Raw genomic sequence first — 21,109 nt, forward strand, 5'->3', positions numbered from 1 at the left:
CTGACCAGTGTGAGGTGATACCTCATTGTAGTTTTGATTTGCATTTCTCTAATGATTAGTGATGTTGAGCATCCTTTCATGTGTGTGTTGGCCATCTGTATACTTTGGAGAACTGTCTATTTAGGCCTTCTGCCCATTTTTGGCTTGGGTTGTTTGTTTTTTTGATATTGAACTGCATGAGCTGCTTGTATATTTTGGAGATTAATCCTTTGTCAGTTGCTTTGTTTGCAAATATTTTCTCCCATTCTGAGCGTTGTGTTTTCGTCTTGTTTATGGTTTCCTTTGCTGTGCAAAAGCTTTTAAGTTTCATTAGGTCCCATTTGTTTATTTTTGTTTTTATTTCCATTTCTCTAGGAGGTGGGTCAAGAAGGATCTTGCTGTGATTTATGTCAGAGTGTTTTGCCTATGTTTTCCTCAAAGAGTTTTATAGTGTCTGGCCTGACATTTAAGTCTTTAATGCATTTTCAGTTTATTTTTGTGTATGGCGTTAGGGAGGTTCTAATTTCATTCTTTTACATATAGCTGTCCAGTTTTCCCAGCACCACTTATTGAAGAGGCTGTCTTTTCTCCATTGTATATTCTTGCCTCCTTTATCAAAACTAAGGTGACCATATGTGTATGGGCTTATCTCTGGGCTTTCTATCCTGTTCCATTGATCTATATTTCTGTTTTTGTGCCAGTACCATACTGTCTTGATTACTGTAGCTTTGTAATATAGTCTGAAGTCTGGGAGCCTGATTCCTTCAGCTCCATTTTTCTTTCTCAAGATTGCTTTCACTATTCGGGGTCTTTTGTGTTTCCACACAAACTGTGAAATTTTGGTTCTAAGTCTGTGAAAAATGCCATTGGTAGTCTGATAGGGATTGCATTGAATCTGTAGATTGCTTTGGGTAGCATACTCATTTTCACAGTGTTGATTCTTCCAATCCAAGAACATGGTATATCTTTCCATCTATTTGAGTCATCTTTAATTTAAGACATTTAATTTAGAACATTGCAGTGTATTCTCTTATTGTGGAGCACAGGCTCTAGGTGTGTGGGCTTCAGTAGCTGTGGCACGCGGTCTCAGTACTTGTGGCTCATGGGCTTAGTTGCTCCACAGCATGTGGGATCTTCCTGGAGCAGGGCTCGAACCCGTGTCCCCTGCGTTGGCAGGTGGATTCTTAACCACTGCACCACCAGGGAAGCCCTGGTTTGCTTTGATAAGTAGCTTTTTATTTCACCCATGCACTATTTTCTTTCAAGAGGCAGGCTGTGTTTGGTGTTTTCCTTCATCCAGTGAGGAGTAAAGACTGGAGCACGTGCTGTGTGTCAGTCTGTTCTGTGCAGGACACTCAGCTCTGCCTGAAAGCATTGTTGTAGCTGGCATTCTCTGTGCTGTACCTGCTGTTCCAGTGGTGTATCCAAGGGTCTCCTCCTCTAGTACAAAAGAGGTCCTGGATGATATGAGCAAGCTTTATTCCTGGTATATAAGTTCAAAGTTGTTTTCTAATTCTCAGTACAAAAATTGATATTATGTCTGTGATCATAAGACTCTGGGAAGGAGTTGAATAATAATGCTTGACTCACGTTCTCTTGGTTGCCTGTGCTAACTTGCAAAGATACAAAATAGCCACCAATTCTACCAGCAGTAAGGAGGAAAGCGGTTCTGGTGAATTCAAATGGCGTTACACTCTATTGTTAAAGCTCCAGATATGTATTTGTACTTCTTCATTCATAAGCACACACCTTCTGAATCATCAGTGGGAGGCCATTGATGGGAAATGTGAACGTAAATTAACCTTTAGCAGGAAGATGAATAACAGAATCTACTTCTTATGAGTAACACATGCCTTTTTGTTAACATTTAGGAGACTGTGTACAACTCTGAATAAGAGGTAGGAAGGAAGTGTGTTTTAGGGCAGAGCTCTACGGAGTGCCATTTTCACATTTAAAAAAGTTAATAATTCTGTGATATCAAATATTCAATCAACATTCAGTTTTATTTTGGTCACCAGGCTGTGCATTATATCCCCATGACATTTATTTTATACTGGAATTTTGTACATTCTGACCATCTTAACTCATTTCACCTACCCTCCCACTCCCCCAAATTTCTAATTGTCTCATAATTATCATAAATGTTCTGTTTTGTTTATAGATCGCTTTAATCTGGATCCAAAGAAGGTCCACACACTGCAGTTGGTTGATGTAATTTTTAATCCTTTTTACATCTATAGATTCACTACCCATCAGTATTTTTTTCCCTTCTAACTTAGTTGTTGATGAAATAAGGCCATTTGTCCCAGAGAGTTTCCCATTGACTGAGTTTGTTCATTGTACCCTTTGGTCTGTTAAATGTAGGTCTCAGTTTCCTTGCTTTTCCATAAATCTGTGGTTGAGTCTAGAGGTTTGATATTGAGGTTTTAACTTTAATTTTTTGAAGACTCATAGATGCCAGGATGCTGAAGTTTTTTCTGTTCTCAGAACTGGCCTAGGGTCCTTGAGGAACGAAGGACCCGCCATACAAATACCATATGGTCCCTGATGTTCTTCAGTGGAGGAAAGTTAGCCTTTTCCTTCCAAAGATTAATCAGCACTTATAGATATTCTCTTTTTATGAATGAGATTGGGGTCGTATGAGGGCTTTGGCTGCACCCAAGAAGAAAGTCATACTGTCCAGGAACTAGGGGTGCATTGTAACACAGTCCAAAATTATAAGTGTTCAAGCTATAACGTGGGCAAGAATGAAATTACAAAGAGAGTTCTGCATCTATGTTCAGTGACCCATGTTCTAGTTCTGGCTAGGAGGATGTGCTTCAGCTGAAGACACTGCAGATGAAACAAATGGTAGAAACACAGCCATGGACTTGAGAAAGCATGCGACACTTACTGGGGAAAAGGAGTGTATTCTGTGAGCAAGGATTTAAATACATAAGACCAGAGGGTGGAATTAGGGCTGGAGCCACATTACTGATGACCCTGAATGATGGGTTAAGGATGGGTTGTTTCCTACTGGAAAAGAGGGAGATTTGAGAAAGGGCTGGCTTTGGGTTGTCACCGATACATCTGTGTGTCACATGAAATCTCTCACCCTTTTGTAGAAGGAAGGCTCAACTTAAAATCGGCAGCCTCCACACTCTGGTGAGTCTGAAACCAGAGCAGTCTGAGTCTTTACTGATCTTCATTTGAGAGCCATATTCTCATCCCAAGCCTGGACTGGAGATCCAAGGGTCCCTGTTTTTTTTGTTCTCTAGAAGTCCGCCTTAAAGGCCATGGGAGAAACAGAGGGGGGCCTGCAGAGTTTGCCTCCCAGAATCCACCTACTTTAAATAATTCCAACTGGCTTTTGAAACAACAGCTTTCCTAAAGAGATTGGGGGAGAGGGGCTGGCAAAGAAGTAATCGTGTGTGAAATGACAAAACAATCGTGTGTGAAAATGACAAAACAAATGATGTCATAACATCAGAGCCAAAGAGATGCATGTGCCCCCAGCATCAGGCAAGTGGCACGAGTGAAAGAGTCTCACCCTCTCCAGTGCCTCTGAGAAGGGAAAGCTCTGTAAAGGCCCCTGTCTGGTCTTTGGGACTCAGGCACGAAGGGAGGACGCAAACCTGGAGCCACAGAAATAAGCCTTCTCAGGATGTTAGGTCAATCACCTTCCTTCCCCTGGGAGCTGCAAAGAGGAGCTGTTTGAAGTGTCTGCTCTCTTCTCTCAACCTGGCTCACATATGTGGGGTGAAACACTGACCGAAGATCAGCGGGTGCTTCCCAAACCTAGGCCCCACAATCCCCTCAGGGTTGTTAATAGCTTATATCAAATGAAGGCGTACACACAGTTTGAAAAACCATATCCTAACAGTGGAGAGGAGCGTAGATGAAAAGCCACAATCCTCCTGCCCCGCATGTCCTTCTCTGCCACAGCCTTGTTCTCCAGAAGCAGCTGCTCCATACGGTTTCCTTTTGCCATTATTCTGATCATTACTTCCATGTGTCTAAATAATAGAGTCAAATCTCTCTTTCTTGATTTGTCAGATTTAGATGTGAGCTATTGATTTCCTCCTATAAGAAATGAGGATTTAGCTCACTCATACCTCTCTCCACCTCTCTCCTCCCACCTCACAAGATCATTATTTCACTATTTTTAATTCTACTTTTAGCTACCTTTATAACTTTAAATAATGAATGCACACACTTCTAGTCCATTTACCACTAATCACAGACACTACTTCATCCTCTTTACCTATTAAGATTGGATATTAGCAGGTCTACCCTTCCCCTTACCTCTCCTTTTTCCTTTCAGTATCTGGTGAATTACCCTTATTTTAAAAATTTCATAGCTGACTGTATTACCTTTTATGCTTCTACCATTATGAAGTCTTTAGTGACTTACCTAAAGATTGATTTAAAACCTGAAATTATGAATATATTAATATTGTCTTTGAAACAGTAAGTGGAGTGCTGTGATTACGTTTCCTTTTTGGTCAATTTGTTTGTTTGTTTCCTGGCATTTCCAATTTCCTTTTGGATCACTCAATATCCTGGCAGGAAACAGAGGGTCCATTCAAATGGGGTAATTGGGAGTATTTAATGAAGAGACTATTTACAGTATTGTGGGCAGATTAAAAGGCAACCAATAGGAATGGTGAAGTATTTAGTTGCTAGCAAGAGAAGACAGTTATTGTGACCCTGACCTAGAAAGAGAAAGGGGAGGGAGCAGATAGCAGAACCGGGAGAGAACGCCTGTCTTTGTGGGAGAGAATTTGACCTCGGCAAAGGGGAGAGAACAGCCAGAGAGGAAACCAGGTACTATGATGGCTATTCTTGACCACTGGCCAAACTCAACTGGAATCCAGAGAGTGGGGGGGCCCACTGATGTAGCCCATAAAACTCAGCATCCTGGGACATAAAGCAGGGCAGAGAAATTTGGAAGGTGGGTCTGCAGTATCGAGTAGAAACTATTCAGATGACCTTTTAAAAACTTTTTTCTCATTTCTTTATACTAACATTCTGGCTGTTTCATCACTGGCATCCTTGCCTCAGTATAGACTTGTAAAGCAGGTTTGCAAAGAGAAGTAAATAGTTGATATTCAACCCTTGATTGACAAAAATAGACTTTGAATTCCACGGCAAATTCAAGTCTTTAAAATCAAAGCTTAGAAGAGCCAGGTTTTTTTTTTTTTTTTTTTTAATTTATTTATTTATTTTTGGCTGTGTTGGGTCCTGTTTCTGTGCGAGGGCTTTCTCCAGTTGCAGCGAGCATGGCCACTCTTCATCGCAGTGCGCGGGCCTCTCACTGTCGCGGCCCCTCCCGTTGCGGAGCACAGGCTCCAGATGCGCAGGCTCAGTAGTTGTGGCTCACGGGCCCAGTTGCTCCGCGGCATGTGGGATCCTCCCAGATCAGGGCTCGAACCCGTGTACCCTACACTGGCAGGCAGATTCTCAACCACTGCGCCACCAGGGAAGCCCGAGCCAGGCTTTTTTGAAGGAGAAAGTAGATTTTGGTTGTTTTTTTTTTTTAATGGCAAAGGATAACTTAAGTGCTCTAGGATTCAGAACTTGTTTATCCCATAAGTTTAGATAGAAGAAAAAAATACCAAATATTGCAAGGGAAGGAATATTGATGATGAGAAAAGGCAAATTTGAAGAACACAACTAGAATTTAAAGGCTGCTGTGAACCTGAAAAAGTCCCTGATATAAACCTAAGCACACAGAAATATTGGCTGGTTTCTGTTTTTGGTTATCTAACCAACAAGATGCCAACATAGAGAAAAGCTGATAGCTATGGGCCAGATATCTTCCCCTCAATTCTTGGATAGTGAGTAACCCCCACCCCCCCCACCCCCGCCAGGCCAAACTGACAAATAAAAATAAATTCCTAGGAATTAAATCAACCTGAGACACACCCTCAGTAAAGGAGAAGAGAGGAGGAAACTATTGAATTGGTTTAGTGGTTTCTCCTGAGACTCAATATTAAGCCAGAAATGACTGAATGTTTCTTGAATTGGTAAGATTAGGTTGTCTTCTACCAAAGTGGAATGGTGGTTCCTGAGATAAAGTTAGTTACAGGGAAATAAAGCAAGTGATATCTTTACCAGTGAGAAATTTTAGCTGTGAAATTTGCACCTATTGCATTCATACCTTCTTAAATATTGCTTTTATCTGTGTGGTTCTCCTTCATGAGGCAGTTGGTGGCTTTTCTCCAAACTTCCTTAGTACTTCACTTATATCCCCACAATCAGTCTTACCACATGGCATTAAAATTTAGGTGTTCTCAAATTATTCAACAGTAATATTTTTCAGAACAAGGACCCATTTTTCTTTCTTTTTTCTTTTCTTTCCTTTTCTTTTTCTGTTTCCTTATCTTTTTCCCTTTTTTCTTTTCTTCTTTTTTTCTTCCTCCCTCCCTCCCTCCCTTCCTTTTCTCCTTTCCTTCCTTCCTTCCTTTTTTTTACTGAATACCTTCTCCTTCTAATATTTGGCATATTATATATGTGCATCACAGATATTTTTTCCAACTAGATGATAGTGTAATGGCTGATTGAGACCTTCCCTCGCGCTCTCTCTTTTTTTTTAGGAGTGACAAGAGAATTTATTGCATTTTATTTTTCCATTATTTTGCAACAAGTGTTTGTAAATATTTAATTATTTGCATAAAATTTAAACCATCAGTAAGATAGTATTAATATTTAATGATCAATTTGAAAACAAATCATGGTAATTTTCACTGTAGATGACTGAATAATGTAAAACATTCATTTATTTAACTAATATTAAATAATCAGTACGTGCCATAAACTATAGTATATTAGGAGGATATAAAACAGATAAGATAGCGATTCATCCTCTATGAGCTTATTATCTGGTATGTTGTGATCATTTTTTAAAATATCAAAAACAGATGAAGCCTACTTTGTAGTCTCTTAATGAGCAGTTATTTCCTAAAGATAACTTTTTGATCTCTCAATTCTGAGTAAAGCAAATGTCAAATTTTATCCAGATTGTTTGTATAATAAGTATCAAACTGTTTTTGTATGGAGAGGGATTTTATTATTTTAATTAATTTTTTTTTATTGGAGTATAGTTGACTTACAATGTTGTGTTAGTTTCTGCTGTACAGCAAAGTGAATCAGTTATACATATACATATATCCACTCTTTTTTAGATGGATTCCCATATAGGTCGTTACAAAGTATTGAGTAGAGTTCCCTGTGCTATACAGTAGGTTATTATTTATCTGTTTTATATATAGTAGTGTGTATGTGTCAACCCCAATCTCCCAATTTGTCCCTCCCCCACTTTTTCCCCTTGGTAACCATAAGTTTGTTTTCTACTTCTGTGACTTGATTTCTGTTTTGTAAATAGCTTCATTTGTACCTTTTTTTTGGATTCCACGTATAAGTGATATATCATATGATATTTGTCTTTCTCTGACTTATCACTCAATATGACAATCTCTAGGTCCATCCATGTCTCTTAACCTTAACTCTCTGATCCCTGAGCTCCAAGAATGATACATATTACCTTATTTGCAGGAGAATAAGGGCACTGAAATTAGATAGCTCCTGCCTCCAACAAGATTGGGCCAGTCCTGGTTGCTGGAGGGAAGTGGAGGTGGAGGTAAGGAGCTGACTGCAAGCTAGGCTCTAGACGGCCTTGGTAACGGCCTCAGGGCCGGGCGGCTATTATTTTTTCCATCACTAACTTACAGTCTTGCTGAAAAAAATACCTCTAATAGATAATAAAGGTAAATATTATCATTATTGTGAGTGGTTTACTATTAAAACTCTAATCCACTAAGAAAATATATAATTAACTGGTGCAGAACTCCTTTGGGACTTTCAGCTAATAGCACCTGTTCGTTTTGCCTGTTATATTTTTGGAAAGCAGAAATTACATTAAGGTTACATATCCATATGGTACAGTAATAAAAACTGTTAGCCTTCAGCTTCTCACGATTATGGACCAGCTAGTACTGGTCTGGCCCTTCCAATGTAAACAACCATAAAACTGAACAAAACAGACAAAGCAGTTATTCTCAGCATTGACCACGAGGCTCCATTCCATGAGAAAAGGGAAACTCATGAGGTAAAGCCCCATCATTTCCTGTCCCTCTGCATAGTGAGAGGTCTCCAAGCAGAGCACGGGGGCGCCACCGACCTGAGGAGGTGGAGGTTTGAGTCCAGGACATCTAAGCTGGTTATAATTCTGGGACAGGGCACTGGAGAGGAGGGAGCTGTACAGAGTGGAGAGTGAAGTCAGAAGCCTGTTGCAGGGGCTCCTCACACGTCCTTAGCTAGGGGCTGGGCTGCACATGAAGGCAGGGAGATTTCATCATATTTACCAGAGAGCAGCAGCTGTAGAGGTGAGAGTAGAATGAACAGCCTAGTGCTCCAGCAGGGCTGGGAGAATGCTGAAGTTTTGGTCTAGCCAGAATGGACAAAATTACTTATGTCTAATAAACATCACAAGCACCTACCTGGGACACCATAAAGGCCACGTCTTAGGAGCAAAGACCCTGTTCATGAGGAAAGTTTTTTTCCGAGTTTTATTTTAGACCCACTTTAAACAAAACTAAAATCAGGCCCTGATGAGATTCACAGGAGAGGCAGAGTTTGAATGTTGAGTCCTGCCAAGTTAGAGGAAGTTGGGAAAGATCTTGAGTGTTCCACACCTGGTCTAACAAAGCATGAAAACAAGTCTACCCAAATTCAGTGTAAACAGCCCGTGTTTGAGCTAGTTAGAACAAAATGCAACATTCAACAAACAAAATCACAGAATCCAGAACCCATTCTACACATTATCAACAAAGTCCAGTAATAACCAAGAATTACCAAGTGTGCAAAGAAATAGGAAATTTTAACATGTAATTAAGGAAAAAAATCACTAAGCACCAATGCCGAAGTGCCCTAGATGTTGTATTCAGTGTATTGTATTTAAAACAGCTATTATAAAAATGTCAAAGAACTAATGGGGAAAACTGTTAAAATAATAAAATTAAAATATGGCTTTAATTAATTAAAATCATCAATAAAAATGAATAAAATATAAAAAAGATTAAAGATCTCATCAGAGAAATAAAAAGTTAAAAAGGAACCAAATGAATATTCTTGCATATAGGAGTATAGTAAAAGAAACTTAAAAAAAAACCCTGGATGGGCTTAACAGATTGGAGAGTTAATGAATTTGGAGGTAGATCAGTAGAAATTACTTAATCTAAGAGAAAAGAAAACAGATCTTATAAAATGAATAGAACCTTGGGAACCATTGGGACAAAATAAACTGTCTATTATAAATGTACCAGGAGCCCTAAAAGGAGAAGAGTGAGAATAAATAGGGCAGAAAAAATACTGGAAGAAACAATGGCTGAAAATTTCTGCCATTTGACGAAATTATTTGACATATAGATCCATGAATCACAGTGAATTCAAAGCAGGAAAAATACAAATGAAATCACATGTAGGTATGTCATAGTTAAGTTGATGAGAGCCATAGATAAAAATCTTGGACGTATTTAGAGAAGACAAGACACATTACACACAGAGGAGCAATAATATAAATGATAGCCGACTTCTCATCAGAAACAACAGAAGAATGGAATCCGGAAGTCTGTGGAATGAGAGCTTTACTTTGCTGAAAGCGAAAACAGAACCTGTTAATCCAGAATCCTATACCCACTAAACTATCCTTCGACAATGAGAGTGAAAGCCATTTTCATAAACTGGAAGCTGAGAGAATGTTTTTGCCAGCAGAATCACACCACGATCAATGTTCAAGTATAGTCTTGAGGCCAAAGTGAAATGACCCCCATGCTAACTGGGATCTACAGTAGGGAATGAAGAGCACAGAACATGGTAATTAAATGAATCAGTACAAAATGTGATGTTTCATCCTTCTCATTTCCCCAAAGAACTAATGATGATTTCATGCACTGTAAGGTAAAGAATGGTGCAGATGGTAAATGATACTATGCTTTTTCTAAAGTTATTCTATTTATAGGTGAGGATGGGAGGAGGAACTGAGAATGGGAAGCATCAGGTATGATGACAGAAGTGGCAACTGGGAAATGAAATGTCTGAAATTCCAAGTGGAAATGTGAAGCGTGAAGTGTACACTATGGAGGCTAAACAGACTGATAAATTAACAGTGTGTATTGTTAGCCCAGGGGCAAGACTAGGGTAGGTGAGAAGCAAATAGAGAAAATAAAATGGAATACTAAAAAGAATAAAGAACAAGATGTTTGCAGTGAGAAGAAAAAGACCAACAGAGAAACAAATGAAAAACAAAGCAAAATATAGATGTGAACCAACCATATCAATAACTGCATATGTGTAAAACACTAGAGAGTCTTATAAAAAAGAGAGAGAATGTTAGATGGATTTAAAAAGCAATTCTCATCTATAGGAAATATATTTTAAATCTGAAAATACAAACAGGGTAAAAGGATGCAAAAGACAATCCCATGCAAACAGTAAGCATAAGAAAGTGGTTATATTTTAAAAAATAAAGTAGACTTTAAGACAGAGTATTAAAAAATGATCAAGAGGGGGCATTTCACACCGATTCAAACAGCAATTCATTTGGAAGAAACAGTAACATAAATATGTATGAATCTAAAAACAGCTTAAACATTCCTGAATGCAAAAATTATAGAATTAAAATGAAGAAACAGACAAAATTCATGATTATAGTTTTACATTTCAACATTCCTCTCTCGGTAATTGATAGAACAAATGGACAATCAGTAGGTATGTAGAGACTCTGAAAAATACCCTCAACTAAGTTTACCTAATTGAATCTTTCCTTGTCAATTTAATTGAGGAATAACTTACATAAAATAAACTATTCATTTAAAGTACACAACTTGGGGAGTTTGGGCGATTTCATATGAGTGAAACCATTTCCACAATCAGAGAGAGAACACCTCCACCACCACTGGGAGTTTCATTGTGCTCCTCCATAGGTCAGCTCTTCCTTTGTTCCAGTACCCACAGAACCACTGATCTGCTTTTTGTTACTGCAGGGTAGATGATGTTATATAAATGGTATTACCGTGTGTGTGTGTGTGTTTGTTTTTTGCACAGTTATAAGCATATGGATTTTTTTCATGCATTTTGATGTGTTAAAACTGTTATATCTACTATTACTTTGGTGCAGAAAGTAGTCCATTTGCGGACAGACAGGACCTCTTGAATTTGGCTACTCTGTCAGTTTGACACAACTCCAGTAGCCCTTTTAGCTTACTCACTTTCTAACATGACAAGTATTCCAGGCTCTCGTATTTTTTTTTTTCTTCCAGGTTTGTTCTGGTTTCTTTGGGTGTGAAATGTTTGCAGTCACCAATATATGAATGGTGGTGTTCATTGTTACAAAGTTAGTTATTGTTTTTAGGTTCTACCGCTTGACAGAGCTAGGAAATACATATTATTTTGTAAAAAGAAAATATAACAGAGTTCACACTGATATTTATAGTTTATGATTTTCAACAGAGCGCTCACTCAATGAGGAAAGAAACTCTTTTTTCAGCAAATAGTCCAGAACCAACTGGATGTTCATGTGGAAAAAGAAATAAATAAACCTTGACCAGTGGGCCAAAAATAGTAAGAGTTGAACAGGATCATAGACCTAATTATAAAAATAAAAGTATAAAATGTCCAGAAAAAAAACTGGGAAAAAATTCTTTGCACCTTTGAGGTAGGCAAAGATTTCTTAAGAGCACAAAAAGCGCTAATCACAAAATAACAAAAATTGATCAATTGGGCTCCATCAAAATTAAAACCTCCTGCTCTTTGAAAAATCTTTACTAAAATGTAAAGTCAAACCAGAGACTTGGATAAAATATTTTTCACACATATATCTGGCAAAGGAATTATCTCTATAGTATATGAAGAACTTTAACACCTCGAAAATGAAGATAAACAATGCAATTCAAAGTAGACTAAAGACTTGAATGGACACTTCAAAATAGAAGATATACAAATGGTTAAGTGAATACATGGAAAGATAGTCTACAGCAGGATTTGGCAAAATTTTTCTGTAAAGGGCCAGAGAGTAAATGTTTTATATTTTGTAGGCTGTACGCTTTTTGTTACAACTGCTAACTCTGCCATTGTCTAGCTATAGAGAATACATCAGTGAATGAGCATGGCTCTGTACCAATAAAACTTCATTTATGATCACTGAAATTTGAATTTTTTGAAAAGTTTTAAGTATCAAAAACATAATTAAAATTTTTTTAACTATTTAAAATCATTCTTGGCTCACAAGCCATGCTAAGGTGGGTGTTGGGCTGGATTTGGCTCCCCAGTACAACCAGGTTTAAGGGCATGTGACCTGTGCAATGTCACAGGCTTCTGCACTTAGCACGGTCTTTTGCTTTGTTTAATGTTTTGCTCTTGTCATCTTGGAATTCTTACTAACTTTTGAACAAGTGGCCTTGTGGTTTTACTTTATGTTTAGATTTGCAAATTATGGAGCTGGTCCTGACCATGGACAGAGTCTGCAGATCCCTGCTCTATAAGTCATTCATGAGGCAAAAAACAAATGCAAATTAAAACCACAATGGGAAATCTCTTCACACACACTAGAACGGCTGAAATCCAAAAAGATTAACAATAGTAAGTGTGGACAAGATATAAAGAAATTAGAACTTTCACATATTGTTGGTGGGAATGTAAACTGGTATGATCACTTTGGAAACTGGTAGCTTCTTAAAAGTTAAATGTACACTAACCATATAACCCAGTAGTCTCATTCCTGGATATTTACCAAGAGAAATAAAAACATAAGCCCAGGGCTTCTCTGGTGGCGCAGTGGTTGAGAATCTGCCTGCTAATGCAGGGGACACGGGTTCGAGCCCTGGTCTGGGAGGATCCCACATGCCGCGGAGCAACTAGGCCCGTGAGCCACAACTACTGAGCCTGCGCGTCTGGAGCCTGTGCTCCGCAACAAGAGAGGCCGCGATAGTAAGAGGCCCGCGCACCGCGATGAAGAGTGGCCCCCACTTGCCACAACTAGAGAAAGCCCTCGCACAGAAACGAAGACCCAACACAGCAAAAATAAATAAATAAATTACTAAACTCCTACCCCCAACATCTTAAAAAACCAAAACACCCCCCCCCCAAAAAAAACATAAGCCCATAAAGTGACTTGTATAGAAATGGTCCTCAATAGGTAAATGGATAAACAAACTGTGGTACATTCATACAATGGAATACTTACTCAACAACAGAAAAAGTGGGTACCTGATACCTACAGCAACATAAATAGATCTCAAAAACATGATGTTGCATGAAAGAAGCCAGACACAAAGGAATGCAGTATTGTCAGATTCCATTTCCTTGAAACCCTGGAACAAGCAAACGCAATCTGCAGAGATGGACATCAGGGCAGTCAGGACGTGAGAAAGGGAGGAATGAGGGGAACACCCTCCAGGGTGATGAAGACGTTCTATCTCTTGATAAGGTAGTGGCTGCATCATTTATACATTAGTCTTTTCTCAGCATTTGTGAACAACCCTCGCTGTACTGAGCGCATCTGGGGGGTGACCTTGGGGGTATCGACATGTGCTTGGCTCATCACTCAGCACAAAATGTTCATTCACTGCTGTGGCTTTTGATTTCCTATATTGGTCATATTTAGCCTTCACTCTCCTTTCACTACGTTTCTTTTAGATACACCCATCTGCCCATAATTTCTCTTTTGAGTTGTAATTTTTTACTTCTACTCTGCTATGAATTTGGATTTCAGTAAACATTATTTTAGACCCAAGTGTGGACTCAGGCAATAGACCCCTTAGCAAGGCACTGAATGGTCCTTCCGAGTGGAATGAAGAGACTTTCACATATATTCTCCCTTGTTAGAGATCAGTTTAGCTTTCCTTCCCTGAAATTTTTGGATAACGCTCCTCTGAAAACTGAACAGCAGTTACTCTGCAAATGACAGTTTACACCTTGATCCAAGAAGACACCAGATCGCTGGAATAGGGAAAGGAGACACTTCCTATCCTGCCAGGTTGGAGAAGAGGGTCATTTGCTCAGGAAAATGATGCTTATAGTCTGCAAGGTGAACTTCAATCCAATTTCAGAGACTGGAGTGAGACGAGAGAGAACGTGTTCTTGGGAAAGAGCTATTCTTTCTTCAAAGGCTTATGAGGGCTAAGCTTTTTGCTAATGAGATGGAAACTGTGCATATGGCCCTCACAGGAGCTGAGTCATTTTATAGCTTGGAAGAGTTTTGTTGTAATCAAGTTACTGGTAAGTGTTAATCCACTTAGGGGACTGGAGGCCTTTGAAGGCCTTCCTGCCTCTAGGGACACTTCCAAATTAGCACCTATTATCTGGCGGATCTGATTTTTATGCAAATAATCTGTCCGTGGCACCTAGATTCCTGAGAAGTCTGACTCTTTACCTGAAGGAGCAGATATTCACTGCGGAGAAAAAGAGGGAGGGAGGGAAGGACGGAAGGAAGGAAGGTAGGAAGGAAGGAAGGAAGGGACGGAAGAAGAAAAGAAAGAAGGAATCAAGAAACTGCTCATTGTTTAATATTCCAAGCATTTCATAGATGTGTTTAAATATTTACAGGGTATTTTAAGCCTCTCAGTAACCTTTTGTTAAAGTATTGTTAACTTGTTTTAACAAACAAAAACAAAATACAAACAAAGCCATGAAGGTCAGAGAGGCTACCTAACTTGCAAATGGTATAGAACTAATGAATTTGGGGGTCGGCTCAAAGCCCATGCTCCCCCTCTGCCCTTGGCTGCCTCATGAAGGAAAGCTCTGGACCCCCTGCTTCCCCCCCATGATACCTGATCTACACATCAGACCCGGAAGACAGTGGGGTAACGAATGTTAGTCTGAGCTGGATCTAAAAACCTAATTACCTGAGTCTGTATTTTTCTCCTGCTCATTTCAAATGGAACTCAGCAGCAGTGACATTTCCTATTTTCCTCTAGACACACTTTCATGAAATCTTTTTCTGGGTCTCACACATGAAAGAAAAGGGATGATGTGAGATCGGTGGAGGTGCTCATTATTCCAGCTTGTCTGCATTGACATAAGGTGGGCCGGTGTCTGCTCAATCACAGACTTCTAAGCCATCTCCTTTTTCTTCTTTAATAAAACTTGACGAACCCTGCATCACGTGCTGACCACCCTTTCACCTCCATCACCAGAAGACATCTTCCTGCTACTTCTGCCTATTCTCAAAGGATGGCCTCCACTGATGTGCTGCACGCATTGCAAGCAAATATATAACAGGAATGAATGAAACACCTCCTGCTTTTCCTTCGCCAAGGTCAGAGGCCCTGGGAAGCCTCAGCCCAAGCGATTTTCCCTTTAATTCTTAGAAAGAATCAGCACTCTATAATGAAATTTTCCTCACGGCCGAAGGACGTGCACAGCACGTGCCCGTTAACGGTGTGACAGCTCAATTCGGTTAGCTTCTGCTCCCACCTTTCCACAGAACTGCTCTCCTTCAAGTCCTCCATGATCTTTTTCTTGCTGAATCCAATACACGTTTTCAGTCCTCGTCTTAGTTACTCTCTCTGCTGATGGCTTCCTTCTCCGTGACCCTCTCTCGCAAGGCTCTGCTGCAGAACCTCCTCCTAGGTTTTCTCCTGCCTCCACCAGACTCCGTCCTATCCTCCACGCCAAGGCCCACATATGCCGATGTCCCCCAGGGCTCTTCCCTGAGACCTTTCTAACTACAGCCTCTACAGAAATTCTCAGCCAGTGCCTGTTTTTTGTCACAACCTAAGTGCTGGTAAATTCCAAACTGACTTTTTTACCACTGGAGTTCCTCCCAACCCCGCTCTCAGATCCTTACCTTTAGTAACTGGTAGACATACCAGTGGATGACTACACTTAACATGCTTATCTAATGCCTTGAACTTGTCAACCCCCTTCAAAACCACTGTCCTGCATGGTTTTCCCTCTCTCAGGGCATGCCACTGCCAGCCATACTATTACCAAAGTCAGAACCTGGGAGTCAAGCCTGAGCCTCCTTCCTTCTCTCTCATTCCCTTCACTTAATGGTTCTACCCCCAAGTATGTTTAAAATATACCCCCTGCAAGACTCAATGTCTGCTACATGCATCCTTAAAATATACCCCCTTCAAGACTCAATGTCTGCTAAATGCATCATTAAAATGTCATTTGAATGGGGTCTCTCTTTGACTATTAATATCCTCTCCAAGATGTTATCCATTTGGCCATCCTGGGGAATTACTTTATATGCAAATCAGCTGTTTAACTCTCCCATTAAACACTCTGATACTTCTTTATCACAGCAGAATAAAGTCCAAGCATAACAGAGCATATGGAATCCTTTATTGTCTGCCTCCTGCCCACCTCTCCAGCTCCATCTTTCCCTGCACTCTGCTTTTCACTTTATGAGGCTGACACTTCAGGTTGATCTCATCTTGCTGTTTGGAGTCCTATTAATAGCAGTCTTACCCAACGCTGTAGGAGACAAATTGAATGGAGCTGGTCCCAGCCCCTGCCGGTCAGATTAATCCAAGTGGTTGAAGTAGTGATGAACTCATTGGAAAATTAACTGGAAACTAAGATAGTATAAAAATGAAAGAGGGATGGATCTGGTCATGAGACAAATATCTATACGTTTCTTGCATTTCTGCATGTCTTGTGAGCAATGATTCTGACAACATTTGTTGCGGACAACCTTTTCAAGTTTGTTTCTAGAGCAATAATACACATTTACAGGGCGAAGGTCAGGCAGGCTTGCTCAGAGACCATTATAAAAGATTGGGGTCCCTAAGCCCCTGTAGAGGCACCACTGCCTGTGCAGGCACTGCTTGGCCCTTTTCACATCACTTTGTGGAAATCAGGACTTGGAAACTGGTCAAGAAAATTATGACGCTGGCTACCGCTATGGCTGTGAGTAATAAACCAGCCTTTGAATCTGACCCAGGAGTCTCATAGCATCCAAAGCATCCAGGAAGCTATAACAGGAGAACTTGTTAACTTGCAAGTAGGGCAAAATCTCAGACACTTAGCAGTTCTTGACAGTTTTAAAAAGTCTCATACCATTCATAGTTCTTGCCAAGAATATTAAGGAAACATTTGCTTGAAGGCTTTAGAGCACTACTTAGATGGAAAATTTTTAGTTCCAAGATCTGAGAGAAGAAGAAAATGAAGAGAGGGTGAGACAAATGCTGGAGAATTTTTTCTCTGGAATCGTTTTTGATCCTTTTGCCTTAGTTCAACACCTGGGGGGGAAAACAAATTAATTTCTGTTCAACATAGTAGTACCTCTAGTCTTTGAAGATCTCCTCCATGTATGTCCCAAGGCTTCTCTTCTTCTCATTAGTCATTCTAGTTCCTTCCACAGTTCTTTATGAGAAGTAATATTTGAGTCCATGCTCCGTCCCGGTTTGCCCTTCTCAGAGTAACTTCCAGTTTGTAAATATCCCGTACAAAATGTGGCGCTCAGAAAGGGGCAGTTCTTCCAGTGAGATAATCAATGCTTTGGTAAGTATAACAATGTGCTGATGGCGAAATGAATAAATACAGTAAATTTTACTATAAGCATTTAACAAAATATTATGCAACAACGAAAACGATACTATTAAATAATGTTTATCTATGTAGCTATCTGTCTACCTGTCTATCTATCTAGATACTTGTCTATCATCTATCTTTCTGTTTATCTATCTTCCTACCTATCTATTTATACTGAATTGAATAGTACTTTCCCAAAATTCATGTTTACCTGGAACTTCAGAAGGTGATCTTATTTGGAAAGAGAGTCTTTGTAGATGTAATTAGTTAAATTCGGGTCAACCTGGATTAGAGTGGGCCCCAAATCCAAAGACCGGTGTCTTTGTAAGAAGGCCACATGAAGACTTATACACACGGGGAGATTGCCAGGTGATGACAAAGGCAGAGATTGGAGTGCTGATTCTACAAAGCCAAAAAATGCCGAGAATTGCTGGCCACCGCCAGACGCTAGGGAGAGGCAAGGCAAGACTCCCTAGAGACGTTGGGAAGCACACGGTCCTGTCAACATCTTGTTTTGGACTTCTAGCCTCCAGAGCTGTGAAAGAATAAATTTCATTGTTTTAAGCCCCCTAGTTTATGGTAATTTGTTGCAGCAGCGCTAGGAAACTAATATACTTTCTATCTTTATTAGTTTTAGATGGCTGCTGTAATAAATTACCACAAGCCAGTGACTCAAAATGACAAAAATTTATATCACAGTTCTGGAGGTCAGGAGACCAAATGGATCAACAGGACGTTTCTTCTGGAGGCTCTAGGGCAGAATCTGCTCCTTGGCTTTTCCAGCATCTAGCGGCTCCCTCATTCCTTAACGCATTGCCCCCTTTGCATCATTCCAACCTCTGCTTCTGTCATCACATCTCCTTCTCCGACTCAGACCCTCTTATGAGGACCACTGTGATTACTTTGAGCCCATCCAATGTAATTCAGGATAATCTTTCCACGTCAGCTTCTGCAAAGTCCCTTTTGCCATGTAAGGTTATATAGTCACAGGTGATGGGGATTTTAAACATGGACATCTTTTAGGGGCTATCTTTATCGAGCTATCTAATTAACTATTTATACACATGTTTATGAGAATAAAAAATAGGAAGGAAATACCCCAAAATGTCAAAGTGATTATTCCTGTATGATAAAGATTTTTAAAGTGATTTTTATTTATGTAGTCAGTACATAAAATGTATGTTGTGCCATTTTATGAGCTACACATAAAATAATGTTGGGCCAGAATTCTGAATACTAATTAAAATGTTGACCTGAATGCCACACAGAATAATGCACATTCTCTTTGCACTTCAAATTCTACTTGAATAAATATTAGGTTCAATCAGGGGCTTCAACTTTGGAAACTATCCTTGGGCTATGGGTTAGGAGACCAGCTTTCCAGTTAGAAAGTTCCACAGTTCCCTTTGATTCAATTCCATTGGATACAGTTTTATTTTTACTGGACTGCTGACTCATCCTTGGCTTGTTTTACAAGTGCATTGATGTCTGCTTGGTGTCAAACACTGTTCTTCCAGACACTGGGGTTGCAGAGATGAGTAACATGTCATCCACCCCCCCTCCAGGAGCACACAGTCTAGTCAAGAGACAGCTGGAGAACAAAGATTGTACTGCAACGGGTCCAGGCAGCTCAGGCTATCACGTGAGCAGAAAGGAGTTGGTGATAGACTGAGGGAGGTTCAGTGATGAATGAGTGATGTTAGTTTTATTTTAAATGAAAATAAAACTGAAAACTCTGGAAGCCAAACACATTTCTACAGTCATAATGACAACTTTCTCCTAGAACTGCAAAAGCTTCAGGAGATCTCAAGTGGCACAATTCACTCGTTAGACACCCACAGTTAAGGGTAAACCCACTGCCTGGACTACTTCCTCAAAGCTGGGATTAGCCCAAGGCCCTCCTATTTCCAGACCTCGCCCTGACTTCTCACTGTGTCTACTGAGTAGGAAGCACTCAATTCCCAAGCTGCCTGCAAGGGAAGAACAGGTTGGTGGAAAGGTCAGTTATTCTGCCTGTTCAGTTGTGCCCCATGTGGGCCTGGCTCTCAGAGAAGCTATTGTGCAAAAGTGATGCGTGGGATTCCAAACCAGCCTCAAATTGTAGGTCACCCGCTTCACTGAGCATCTCTCCACCCAGAGGGTTCCTCTCTACCTGCTGAAAGGGTGAGAAGCTCCCTGGTGCAGGTGCAGCTGGAAGGAAGGAAGTGACCCATGTAGTCTAAATCTCTGAATACATGCTATGAGTCAACTGAAAATTCAGAAAAACACATGCTACTCGTTTGGATCTTTTGTGCAGCCTGGTAGTTAAGCCAGGAGCCAGAATGCCTGGGTTCAAATCCTGGTTTGGGCATGTTCATTACTCTCTCTATGCTTTGGTTCAAGCATGAAATAGAAGTAGGGTTGCTAAGACTGAATTATGCAATGCATGTGAAGTGATTAGCAGAATGTTTGGCGAAAAGTAAAACTCCAATATATGCAAATCTGTTATCAACCTCCTAACATTCAATCCTTTATTTATTTAATCATACCTGAATACAGAGTCCTTCCTGTGAGCAAGAGATAGTGCTTGACACATTTATGGGAAAGAGAAGGTTTTTAAGACTAGAGTCCAAGTTTTTATGAACATAGGGTTTAGTAGGAAAGCAACACGTGCCCTAGAAACAGCAAAGGAGCAAAGTAGGGCATCTTACAATGAAAGATACTGAATCAGACGGGAGAAGTAACTTTCCCTTGCTTAAGATTCCTTCCAATTATGCCTTCTCTTTGATTCTGGGATTGTACTTAAAGGCTGGTATCACGGACAGTAGAAACTATAGGACTTCAGAGAATGGAAAGGCCAGTGTAGCGGGGGTAGGGCTGCAGCTGGGACATCCTAGGAGGAAGCAGTGCAGGCAGTGGGATTAATGGCCTTGAAGTGATCCTGATATCACCTCAGGATTGATTTTTGTGAGTACCTACTTTGTGAAGTACGTTGTTCTAGGCATTGCAGATAAGGATACTAACACAACATTGTAAATCAACTATACTCCAATAAAAATTAATAAAAAAATAAATGTATTTATATATGGAGCTACAGAGAGAGAGAGAAGAGTTATGATATGATTTCCATTTTCTTTGTTATTGTCTCTGCTGATCTGTGTGTGTGTGTGTGTGCACACGTGTGTGTATGTGTGTGCAAGTGTGCATTTCCTTTAGAAAATCTGGAGAGTTTATATGTTCTTAGGTCTTACTGTGGTTACCACAATAATCATAAATAATATACAAAAATCTGTAGTTCCTGAGGTATCTACTTTTATTGGTATGTTGAAGTTTTGTTATGAAAAATAAGGAAATCAATACAATTACATTTCTCCTTAATTTAATAATTAAGGACATTAATTTCCTAATTTCTAAAAATTATTTTTTTAATTTTTATTGTTATTGTTAATTATTGTTCTGTTGATTCCTAATTGCTATTAAATCATTACTGAGAAAAACCTAGTTTGGTAAATTTTTGTCTACGTATTTTTTGAATTGGTTTCCTAATGTTTTGCTTAAATTTTTAAATGTATATGCATGAATAAATCTGAGTCTATAATTTTCCTTTTATATGCTGTCATTGTCAGATTTG

Source organism: Leucopleurus acutus, assembly GCF_964270905.1.
Source record: "Leucopleurus acutus genome assembly, chromosome: 12".
In the NCBI taxonomy this organism is placed as follows: domain Eukaryota; kingdom Metazoa; phylum Chordata; class Mammalia; order Artiodactyla; family Delphinidae; genus Leucopleurus; species Leucopleurus acutus.